Raw genomic sequence first — 10895 nt, forward strand, 5'->3', positions numbered from 1 at the left:
ACGACGCCAGACCTGGCAAAAATCTCCACGTAAGAACAACATGAACGTATAAACCGCAGTACGGTATTTTCTTCCAGGGCAGCAAGCAATTTACGATGTTGCATGCGTGTTAGTATTTACACGCGCGTAATCGCGAAATCGTGTCGCGGGCGCCGATGCGCGCTGCACGTGAACCCACCATACGGCGCATGTGTGCCCGGCTGTCGGCCAGGGTACTCGGCCGGTGTGTGCATCTTACGAAGGGATCATCCTCGGTGATACCGACTGACACGGATAAAGGGACGTAAAAAAATCTTCGGAGAGAGTCGTTTTACGCCGAACGAGCACCGCATACTGTTCAAGACTTTGTTGCGAGATCAACGACCATTTCTTTTCCGATTAATAGCGATCGACTTTGTCAGGAACGCGAAATTTCCAGGCTGCGGGATGAATTTGAAAAGACACATTCACAGATCGGACGAACTCTTAATAGAAATCGTATGTCACGATAGTTGTTTAAGACACGTGCGTACTTTTCCTTCTTTTTAATTATTCACGAATAACATACGTCAGGCAGCACTGATATGCGTAAACAGCACAATAAATATACATTTATTCTCATTTTGTAACTATTATTTAAAAACTATTACTTTTATCTGCTCGTTTCCAACACTTTGCATTATACGTAAATATCTTAATCTGAAACTTACGATACATTTTATTTTATTAGAACAAGGAGTAATTATTGTAATATTCAGTTGAGTAGAAGAGTACGGTAATTAAGTAGAATGAATTTTGTTATTATTTATTCATCGCTTGGAACCACGGGTGGTTCATATTTACATACAATAATAACAATTTGCAACACGTTATCAGTAGTCTGATTACAATGTACAAATTATAGTGAGTACGGTAATGTGTACATTGTTTAATATTTATATCTCGTATCAACGATACTGGTCAGATTCGTGTACTGCATTGTTAAAAAAAAGAAACTGGGAATAATTATTAGCCTCTTTAAAGCTGATTCATCTATTTAAGTTTATATTTCAAAGTTTAACCATACGTGTACAATAAATAGTAATGGTACAATAAATAGTGCAATAAACTGTTGATGAGCAAGCACTGTAATTTGATAGCTATTCAAGTGACTCGACGCACTTAAGTTTCGGATGATTCGATAACTTTATCGTGCAACCAGTAGCATATTGATTTTCTATACTACATCAGGATGTAACGTCATTGCAGTTGCACTTCGTGCAGTACGAACTTTTGTCACCAAGTGTTCACGAATGACGTTGTTGTATCTGCAAATATCCCAGTATTTTAATATGGGAAAGAATGTAATTAAAATTAAAGTATTCCCAACGAGCAGAACATCAAAATTCATTAACGATTGCATTTTCTAGGTGTTAAACTCATTTTGGAGCAATTACTTAGGTTAGCATGTGAGTTCCTGAGAATCGGTATGGTATAAATGTAGAAGATTGGAGAACTGGATTATCTTCGTATTCTCATTCTTTTTTATTGAATAGCGAATCCTGAGAAGTTGCCATGATTTTTCCCTAAGGAGTTGCCGCATAATTATCCCCCCTCCCCCTTATATTAACTGTAACTCACTCGCTCTCACTCTCCCCCATTCGCATCTTCGATATATACATACACTTATATACTTTGGTCTCTTGAAACGAAGGAAGAAAAGTTGAATCAGAAATTTCAAATTTAGTATTGTCTTTACAAACTTTAACAATCTAATACTAGGGTTTGTCTTTAACAAGGGTAACAATATCCTACGATATTTTCATTTCGTATCAATTATCGTGATCGTGTCGAAGTAATGCTTCCTCGTTTTTAAATTGTATTCAATTTCCTATTTTATATTATTTATAAATATCTATACTCGTTTATTATGTTAGTTGATTACGCATATGTTTTTACTATTTTATATTTTATATTATTTATAAATATCTGTACTCGTTTACTATGATAGTGGTTTGCGTATATGATATTTAATGAAAACGATAGGTACATACTTGTCACAGTTCTAACAGTGATAGTTCTGCTAGTGATATACTAGGTTGTTCAAAAAGTTTTGTCGTTCGATGAAACTTATTGAACAGTATAGTATTATATCAGATTGCTCGACAAGTTTTATCGAACCACAAAACTTATCGAACAACCTATTAATTTCAATAAAAAGGTGCACACAGTTACCGAATTTTACGAGCGATACCAACATCGGACCAATTGAGTACCCATTGCTCAAAGTGCTCCGATCGTCCGACCAGTAGGTACCCATCGTTCAGCGCGCTCCGACCGCAAAGGGTTAAAGTATTTAACTTCTACCGATTCTTGTAAAACGAGCACGAAGAGTACAGGAGTAAATATAGGAGAGAAAAAATGAAGAAAATAAATTCGATGAAACACATTTCATAATTTTAAGCGATTATTCCAAAAGCGATATAATGAGAAACCTGATCCAGCTTGTATCACGTACACACATCCACTAAAATTAAAACTTTAAATATCGATAATAAGTATAATTAGCCTTACCTGCAACCATGATAAATGTTTAAATTATCGGAAGCACATAATGCAAAGGATGTAACGTACCTCGAACCGCAGGTAATATCACGACGGATAGTAATTATCATTACCGTTTCCAGTAAGTCTGATAAGAAATGATCTCGTTTACGTGCCTCGAAACGTATTGGCGGTATCGCTCAGATTAAGTCGAACAGCAAGTAAAGCTGGTTTGGGATGTGATATTACTTTGTTGTAAATAAAAACATCAAACCGATCCTGTAACCGGCACATTAATTCTATAATCTTGTCTGCACGATGCGATAATCGTAACATTTATCAAGGTCACGGTGTCACTCGGATAGAAAGCGAAAAAAATGCGTTATCTCTGCTCGGATGTATCAATTTATGCAATTTTTAACGATGCAACAGAATTTACACGATACCGTGCCTCTTTCGTCTAATTCTCATTTTAGTTTCAACTCGATGCTTAATAATTCTTCGTTACTGTAAAGAAAAGAGAATACCGTTGTAAAGTTATTTGTAATATTTACACGTGTTTTTCACAAAAGTTTCAAATATCTCTTGATAGTCCAATACTTCACAGCGTACAGTACAGAGAACCACTGGCACAACGTACGTTTAAAAATAGTCCGAATGAAGTTGTGTTTGGACTCATTTTTGCCTTAAAAAGCTCACCGATCCATTAGTAATACGCTTCTGAAAATATACAAAGTAGTCCGACACTTGCTCTATTTCGATCAATGTCGGAGAATATACAATCAAATTATATATATATGAACCGTTACGTATATCCTGAAGTTACTGTATTTAGAGGGTTACATTGGTCTCTTTCAATATTTTTGTCATTCATTCACAATTCATTGATGTTCCTTGAAGCACGTTTAAAGTTATCAATTATCAACGACTCTTTTCAACCTATAACTTTACACTTGACTATACAGCCTCAAAACTTGCGACTTTCTCCAATTAGTATTCGAAGTAGATATTTTGCAAATTCGTTTGGGTCAATTTCACTCAAAACAATTAATTTCTTATTTAAATTTTCGCAGACGAAATTAGATTCTATATAACTCTTATATTTTCTGGTGATCTCCCGAAATCATCAGTGTTGATTTCTGCACTAATGTATACTGTCAAAGTAATTTTCTTGTTCTACAATTATTGTGTACAGTGAGGCTTCTATGATAAAAGAAAGTAAATTATTTTAATATGTATCGAACACAAAAATATTTTAAAGAATGTTTACCGAGAGGAACGAAAAGAAACTTTTTCCTTAAAAATAAAAAAATGTTGCCCCCTACTTTAAATTCGTTGTTGAATCACTGATTTTGAATTTATCTTTTTTATAGTTTGTGTTATAATATTTTCCATATATTTAATGCAGTTCTAACCGAACAAATTTTCCTCTTTTCTTCGCAATTTCACAATCAGAACATCTCAATTGTGGTAATCTTTCAATATCTTTTTTTTTTAATTAAAACAACTTGTTCTTTAATAAAACTGCAACCAATTTTTTTAAAAGTCACAAAATTAATTACGCGTCATTTTAAAATTAATTTCAAAACATAGGTCCTAATCCTTATTATTCCAACATATCTAAAGATTTACCATTCCAAATACCGTGTGTTTTAACATATTCTGCCAAAGTTTAAATTAAATTATACGTATACAACGGAACAACTATACAATGAAAATAGTTACATTACACCTAAAAGAAAAAGCTGAATATAATTCGTTGAAACAATAGAGTTATCGCGACATCTTTGCTTTGCCGTTTATACTATTTACATACGTAACGTAAATAGTTGTATGCACGTGTATGTGCACACAGAATTCACCTTATCGAGAGCATTTGTCGATAGGTAATTTTTGTGTTATAAATCAAGCGAACATCTGCCAAAGATTCTAAAAATGAAATATAAGTGAACAGCGATAAACCATTGGTACATTGTTTAAAAGCCAAGATAATCTATCTATTACTTACGAATATTTATTTCTGACTATAAAATTTTGTCAGATTCGATGTAAAACAATTATCAAGTATTTGAAAGATTCTGCTAGATTCGATAAATAATTAATAATCTTTTACAAAAAATATTCACGCGCTATTTATATATACAAGCGTCTCTTCATCTCTCGATATCTATCCAAACGAAACATGATTTTCTAACTATTGCGACGCGTTTCAATAGTCCAAAATATTTCACCGATCGTGTTCTTACTACCCTTGGAGTCACCTCTTCGCGCGTCGGTCGAACACCGGTAAACACAAAACATCGTTCAGTTTCAAACTGAACACCACTATATCCGTTGAGCCACAACATTTCGGTTCTGCACAGTTCACGCCTACTCGCGGACAGCGAGACGCGCGCCGTTCGAAGTGTATTTTGCGCGCTCGAAAATAGTTTACGGGACCCGTAATGTCGCTGTTTGCCGTACTTTGTGATGGTCCACGCACGTTGCGTTTCTCGCACATGTGGTGTGTATAAGCTACGGTACAACGAGATCAGATACGATCCGATCGGCGACCCGCTATTTCTGCCCGGTACAGTCCTTGATAAAACGTTGCCAGCATCCGCGAAAATTGGTGGTGGCCACTTTGACACAACCACGACGACAAAAGCAATATGTACTTTGTCGCCGAGCGGTCATCCATTCCAAACGCTGATCCCGTTGTCGCTGGTATTCACTCGAACTGACTTCTTGATTATGCAATTCGATCGTTTCCAATCTATTCCCACAACGTAGTAAATCGTTCGAGGCTCTTATCCGCGTTGCGGTGGCGACTCCAATGGAAACAAAGGTGGGCGAGTATTTTAATGTGTTCATATTTGACACTAATTTGCATTTTAGGGAGCGCGCGTGTGTCGAGTGAAAGCTTAAAAAAAAAACAACAACAAAGAATACGGGGAGGCAGTCGAGAGTTATATTAGGCTGCTGCATAAGTACTGGTCGTCGAGTTCTTGTTGAATACAAAGTAAGAATCTGATCGCATTGGCGAAAACTTCGCTAGGAAGATTACCTACAGAGCATAAGACTGGATACTTCTTTATCCAGACAACGAATAATGGATAATGTTTTAGTCGCGAATCATTAATCAATTTTGATTTAGATGCATAAATGTTTGTTCGAATAAAGATTTTTTCGAGTAATACAGAGGGACGAATAGATATTTACGTTTATTATTATTATTATTATTATTATTGTTTGACGTATTTGTTGTGCATGTATAGAAAAGTGTACATATAAGATAAGCATGTAAAATATGCTGCAATTGCATAAACAAGAAGGGAGGATATGGTTAGTGTTGATGCTAACCTAACCTTAAATCTGTTAGGTAAATAATTAAACTTTTCTTCGTGCACACGAAAGTATATTTGTTTCGCGAATCATTAATCAATTTTGATTTAGATACATAAATGTTCGAATAGATTTCTTCGAGTAACATAGAGGGACGAATATAAATTTACGTTTATTATTATTATTATTGTTTGACATATTTCGGTGCATGTATAGAAAAGTGTACATATAAGATAAGCAAGTAAAATATGCTGACAATTGCATAGAAGAGAAGGGGGGATATGGTTAATGCGTCGATGCTAACCTAACCTTAAATCTGTTAGGTAAATAATTAAACTTTTCTTCGTGCACACGAAAGTATATTTGTTTCGCGAATCATTAATCAATTTTGATTTAGATACATAAATGTTCGAATAGATTTCTTCGAGTAACATAGAGGGACGAATAAATATTTACGTTTATTATTATTATTATTGATTGACGTATTTCTGTGCATATATAGAAAAGTGTACATATAAGATAAGCATGTAAAATATGCTGACAATTGCATAAAAGAAAAGGGGAGATATGGTTAATGTGTCGATGCTAACCTAACCTTAAATCTGTTAGGTAAATAATTAAACTTTTCTTCGTGCACACGAAAGTATATTTGTTTCGCGAATCATTAATCAATTTTGATTTAGATACATAAATGTTCGAATAGATTTCTTCGAGTAACATAGAGGGACGAATAAATATTTACGTTTATTATTATTATTATTGATTGACGTATTTCTGTGCATGTATAGAAAAGTGTACATATAAGATAAGCATGTAAAATATGCTGACAATTGCATAAAAGAAAAGGGGAGATATGGTTAATGTGTCGATGCTAACCTAACCTTAAATCTGTTAGGTAAATAATTAAATTTTTCTTTGTGTACACGAAAGTATATTTGTGGTATGTGTGGAAATATACCAGGTATTTGCGAGGTGTTGTGGAGCATGCACGTGTTATGTATTACGTTGTATATAGTTTGTGGTGTGTCTTATTTGATGCGTGGGCGGGGTGTAAATATACACAGTAATTCCCGTTTTCTCATGACAACTTCTACACCGGATTCAAGTAACGGCATCAGTCCTCTCACTGTTTATGTTTATCTAGTGCGTGTAACTCATCGACTCGCGCGGCTTCAGGCGAGAGCAGTCCTCATCGCACACAGGATCGAATTTCATCCAGTAATAAAAATTTTTATATTTCCTGTTGTATCTTCACAAGAGAATTATCAATTCCGATGGGATCGATGGGATTTTCTCAATGAAAATCGATCCAAATATGATCTTTAGATTAGTTTCAATTTTACGTAAAACGTGTTATTTTTAAATTTCTTAAATACGCAAACTTAGGAATAAGATCGTATTTGGACTCTTTGTTATTAAGAGAATCTTGCTAATCTATCGATAATATTCTCATAAAGATATAATAAAGAATATGAAAGTTTGGGGCATTCTAATTATCAAGCGCAAGTATTTACCTATTTACGTAATGCGAGACTCACTCGCTGTTGCTCTATTTCGCAAGCTATACACGCGATGCTGTGTCTTACAAGCGACATTACTTGAATGTAAATTGCTGATTTTAATGAAATTTACATATAATATAATTCTTCGAAAAATATTTGACACGTATTGTTTTTTCTATCTACTAGTATTCATATCTAGGGGATGAAAGTTGAAGGAGAAAAACACATTTTCCTCGATACTTCGAAAATGATGAGACTTAGAAAAAAGTTGCTTAAACAAAAATTGCGTACTTTTGAATAATAAATTCAAGTTATTAAACATTTTTGCGTAATATCAATTTATTTAAGCAATATGTTAAAATAATTTTAACTATTTATACTTCTTTTATATAATTCATTGTTTTGTATCTTTAGAAATATGCCACTATAAATAGACCAATATGAAAAATGCGTGTATTTGAAAATTTTTGTTTGATCCTTTCGATAAAAGTTAGCGTTTGTACAATAAAATCAGCTCCAATGAGGAACGTGAATATTTGGAGTGTACGTGAACGCTGTAAAATATATTATATAATATAGTAGCTGTTTATATTATGGACACGAATTATTGTCCAAAATTTTATACAAAACTTTGACTATCGTCACAAATAGAGGCAGTGACCGAAACTATACTGGAAAATATGACTACCTGAAAACTCTCCATAACTATTGTTAAATATCCCTTATATTTATTAAATGTCTACAAATGTACTAATTCAGAAAAGCACTAACTTTATTGAACTTGTTAGTTTAAAGTTGAAACTGCTACTTGATTTTGTCTTTTGAAATCATGTACTCCCTTATTGTTATATAGTAGCAATCTAGTAACAGAGACGTTACCCTAAACTGTTTACAGTCTCAATACTGGTATAAAAGAAATGGTAAGAATAGTTTGTATTAACAAAACAAGTTTTGCATCGAAATTTACTATGATTTAACAATGATTTTTGTACAAGACAAATTTGTTATTATTGGGAAATTATTACGTTTCAGACATGTGTTTCAAAATTTGTTATTTTTCATTTACATATGTATATAAATCTGGTGTTTGTATTTTTTCAATTTAACGTTTAATTATCAATGTTACAAAAGCTCGTTGGTTTATCCTAACAATGTACCTACATTTCATAATATTCATACACAAGACATCAAATTGAAAAATTTACGGTTATGGTTAAAATGAAAAATGAATGGTTACTGGAAATTTTTGCAGTGTGTTTTTCATGAATTAATTATTGACAATTTAGGATTAAATTACGTACACGTACTATATGTTACAATTTTGCTTGCCGTATGTTACGTTATAATTTTCGAATACGAATATAAGAACATCTTCGTGATTCACTTGTTTGCAACAAACTAACGTTGAATGCACTCATTGCTTTCTTATTTCTGTTTCGTGATGAAGCGTGTGACGCCACAGCTCGAGCAACGCACGTGTAACCTATGAAATGTAATTCTGCGCAGTCGAAAGCATGCGAGTTCTAAAAATTGACGCTAAGGAAAATGCACGTATATAATTAAAGATGATACAATTATAGCCTGGCAATACCACGTTTCGCTCTTCCTTTATAACTGTGGCTGAACCGGTGCCAAAAATAATACAAAGATATAAATGATATAATTGATACAATTAAATGTAAAAACCAAGCGAATGCGTGCCAAGAAGAGCTGCCAAATGCAGATCGCTCTTAAGACGAGACTTGAGACAGTATATAAACTTAATTGGTGACATAGTTGCATTTGAAATTAAGTAACGTATTGACCCATTGCACACAACATTTCATTCACGACTATTGAACATTGGCTCCTACTAATTACTTTGACAATTCTTTTTGTTTGCTCTGTTGTTAGCGGATTCGTTCATTTCGCGTTACACTGTTAAATATGTGCATTCGTCACTTCAGCCGGTGATATTCCTGTCTTCATTGTCATCGGTATGTATATATAATATGTGCGACTTCATTTCGAGTCTTATTATTCTAACAACTTATTATTTTCATTCATTTCCTCCGTGCTGATAAGTACGTTGTTGCAAATTGTTTTCTCCAATCGTTACATGTTCGACTTCGTTGTCATTATTATATATGCACCATACAATTGTACTCGTACTCGAATTCATCATCTTCGTTTTTCTATTGGGTTGTTCGAAAAGTCATTTCGTTTCTTTTTAGTGAAAATGAAACATGATTTTTTTAGAGTGTATAAACGTTTTAGTAAATTATATATTCTCCATTTTGGAAAACGAAATGACTTTCCGAACAACCCAATAGCTTCGTTTTTAAAATGTAATACAGAGGTACGATACTTTTGCAATCGATATGAGAACATTTAAACAGTGATGAAAAGTTTCGAAAAACATGTGGTATTAAAATATGTTTGTTTATAAAATTTTGTAAATTCTTTGAAATAAAATATGAGACGTAGATTATTGCCCAATGTTATTATTTGTTAAATATCAGATTAGTTCGTTTTAATTGCATTACATGCTTACAATAGAAGAACGGAAACTGCATGCAATAATTCCCACTTTTAAGTGGCAATCTTTATACCGGATCCAAGTGACGAAATCATCTCCACTACTGTTCATGTTTATTCAGCATCAGCGAGATCGAGTTTTATCCTCTGATAATATTTGAAGATATTTATTATTATATCTTCATTAAAGTACTATTAGTAGATTGATAAGGTTTTCCCAATGAAAATAAATCCAAACACGAAATTATTCCGACTATTTTTAATTATACGTAGTTCAAACTTTCTAAAAATGATTCAAATAATTATTAAAACTTCGTCAATTTATTAATAATACAGTTATAAAAGTGTAATGAAAAATATCAACATTTTTACTTTACATTAGAGATTAACACTTTGAAGTTCTGATCAACGAGCGCAAGTAATGCGAGACTCGTTCGCTGTTGCTCTATCTCGCTCACTCTCAGTGTGATGAAAATAGCTTCGTATCCCGCTTTTAAACAGAGTAGTTCCAATTTTTTTGATTGAAAAGCAGGAACTACTTTATTACATTTTTATTGCAGCTAAGAAAAATCTAAACACGAAACCAAACGTTTGAATTTTCATAATTGAAACGCAGATGCAAACATTATCAAATATATGTCAATTATAATATATACAAACAACAATTTTTCTATCGGTTCAACGTATTACAAGTAAGGATAAATAGTAGACGAATGAAATGTTTCACCTGTAAGTAACTGAAACCAAAGGCACTAATAATACTCATTTATTTTTAGTTTATATCTTTATTGCACAAAGCTTGTGACGTACACGTAAGGTAAAGATTCATTTACTGTGAGAGATGAGATACAGGAAAGATAAATATGCAAAGAAACGAGGTGCAGTAGAGATGTTGCTTTTAAACTTAACCTCGATATGAATACAGATAAAAAATACTGTTTTGTTGAACAGTATCGAAAAACTTTTTAAATTCAATTATATAAATGGTACATTTGGATCTATAAAAATCTAGTTACATTTAATTTCATTTTATTATAATTTGTAAAATAG

General features: G+C 33.0%; 2 long non-coding RNA genes across 2 annotated transcripts; one reads left to right on the forward strand and one right to left on the reverse strand.

Moving 5' to 3' along the window:
* Positions 1-1753: 1753 nt before the first annotated feature.
* LOC143145680 (uncharacterized) lies at positions 1754-5206 on the reverse strand. The gene is made up of 3 exons (XR_012991750.1): positions 4511-5206; positions 3306-4431; positions 1754-3222 (listed from the first exon to the last, which is right to left on the reverse strand). It is a non-coding gene; the product is annotated as an uncharacterized LOC143145680 (long non-coding RNA).
* A 3807-nt stretch (positions 5207-9013) lies between these two features.
* Positions 9014-10895, forward strand: LOC143146242 (uncharacterized). The gene is made up of 3 exons (XR_012991864.1): positions 9014-9304; positions 10406-10537; positions 10622-10895. It is a non-coding gene; the product is annotated as an uncharacterized LOC143146242 (long non-coding RNA).

This window comes from Ptiloglossa arizonensis, chromosome 4, assembly GCF_051014685.1.
Source record: "Ptiloglossa arizonensis isolate GNS036 chromosome 4, iyPtiAriz1_principal, whole genome shotgun sequence".
NCBI classification, from domain to species: Eukaryota; Metazoa; Arthropoda; class Insecta; order Hymenoptera; family Colletidae; genus Ptiloglossa; species Ptiloglossa arizonensis.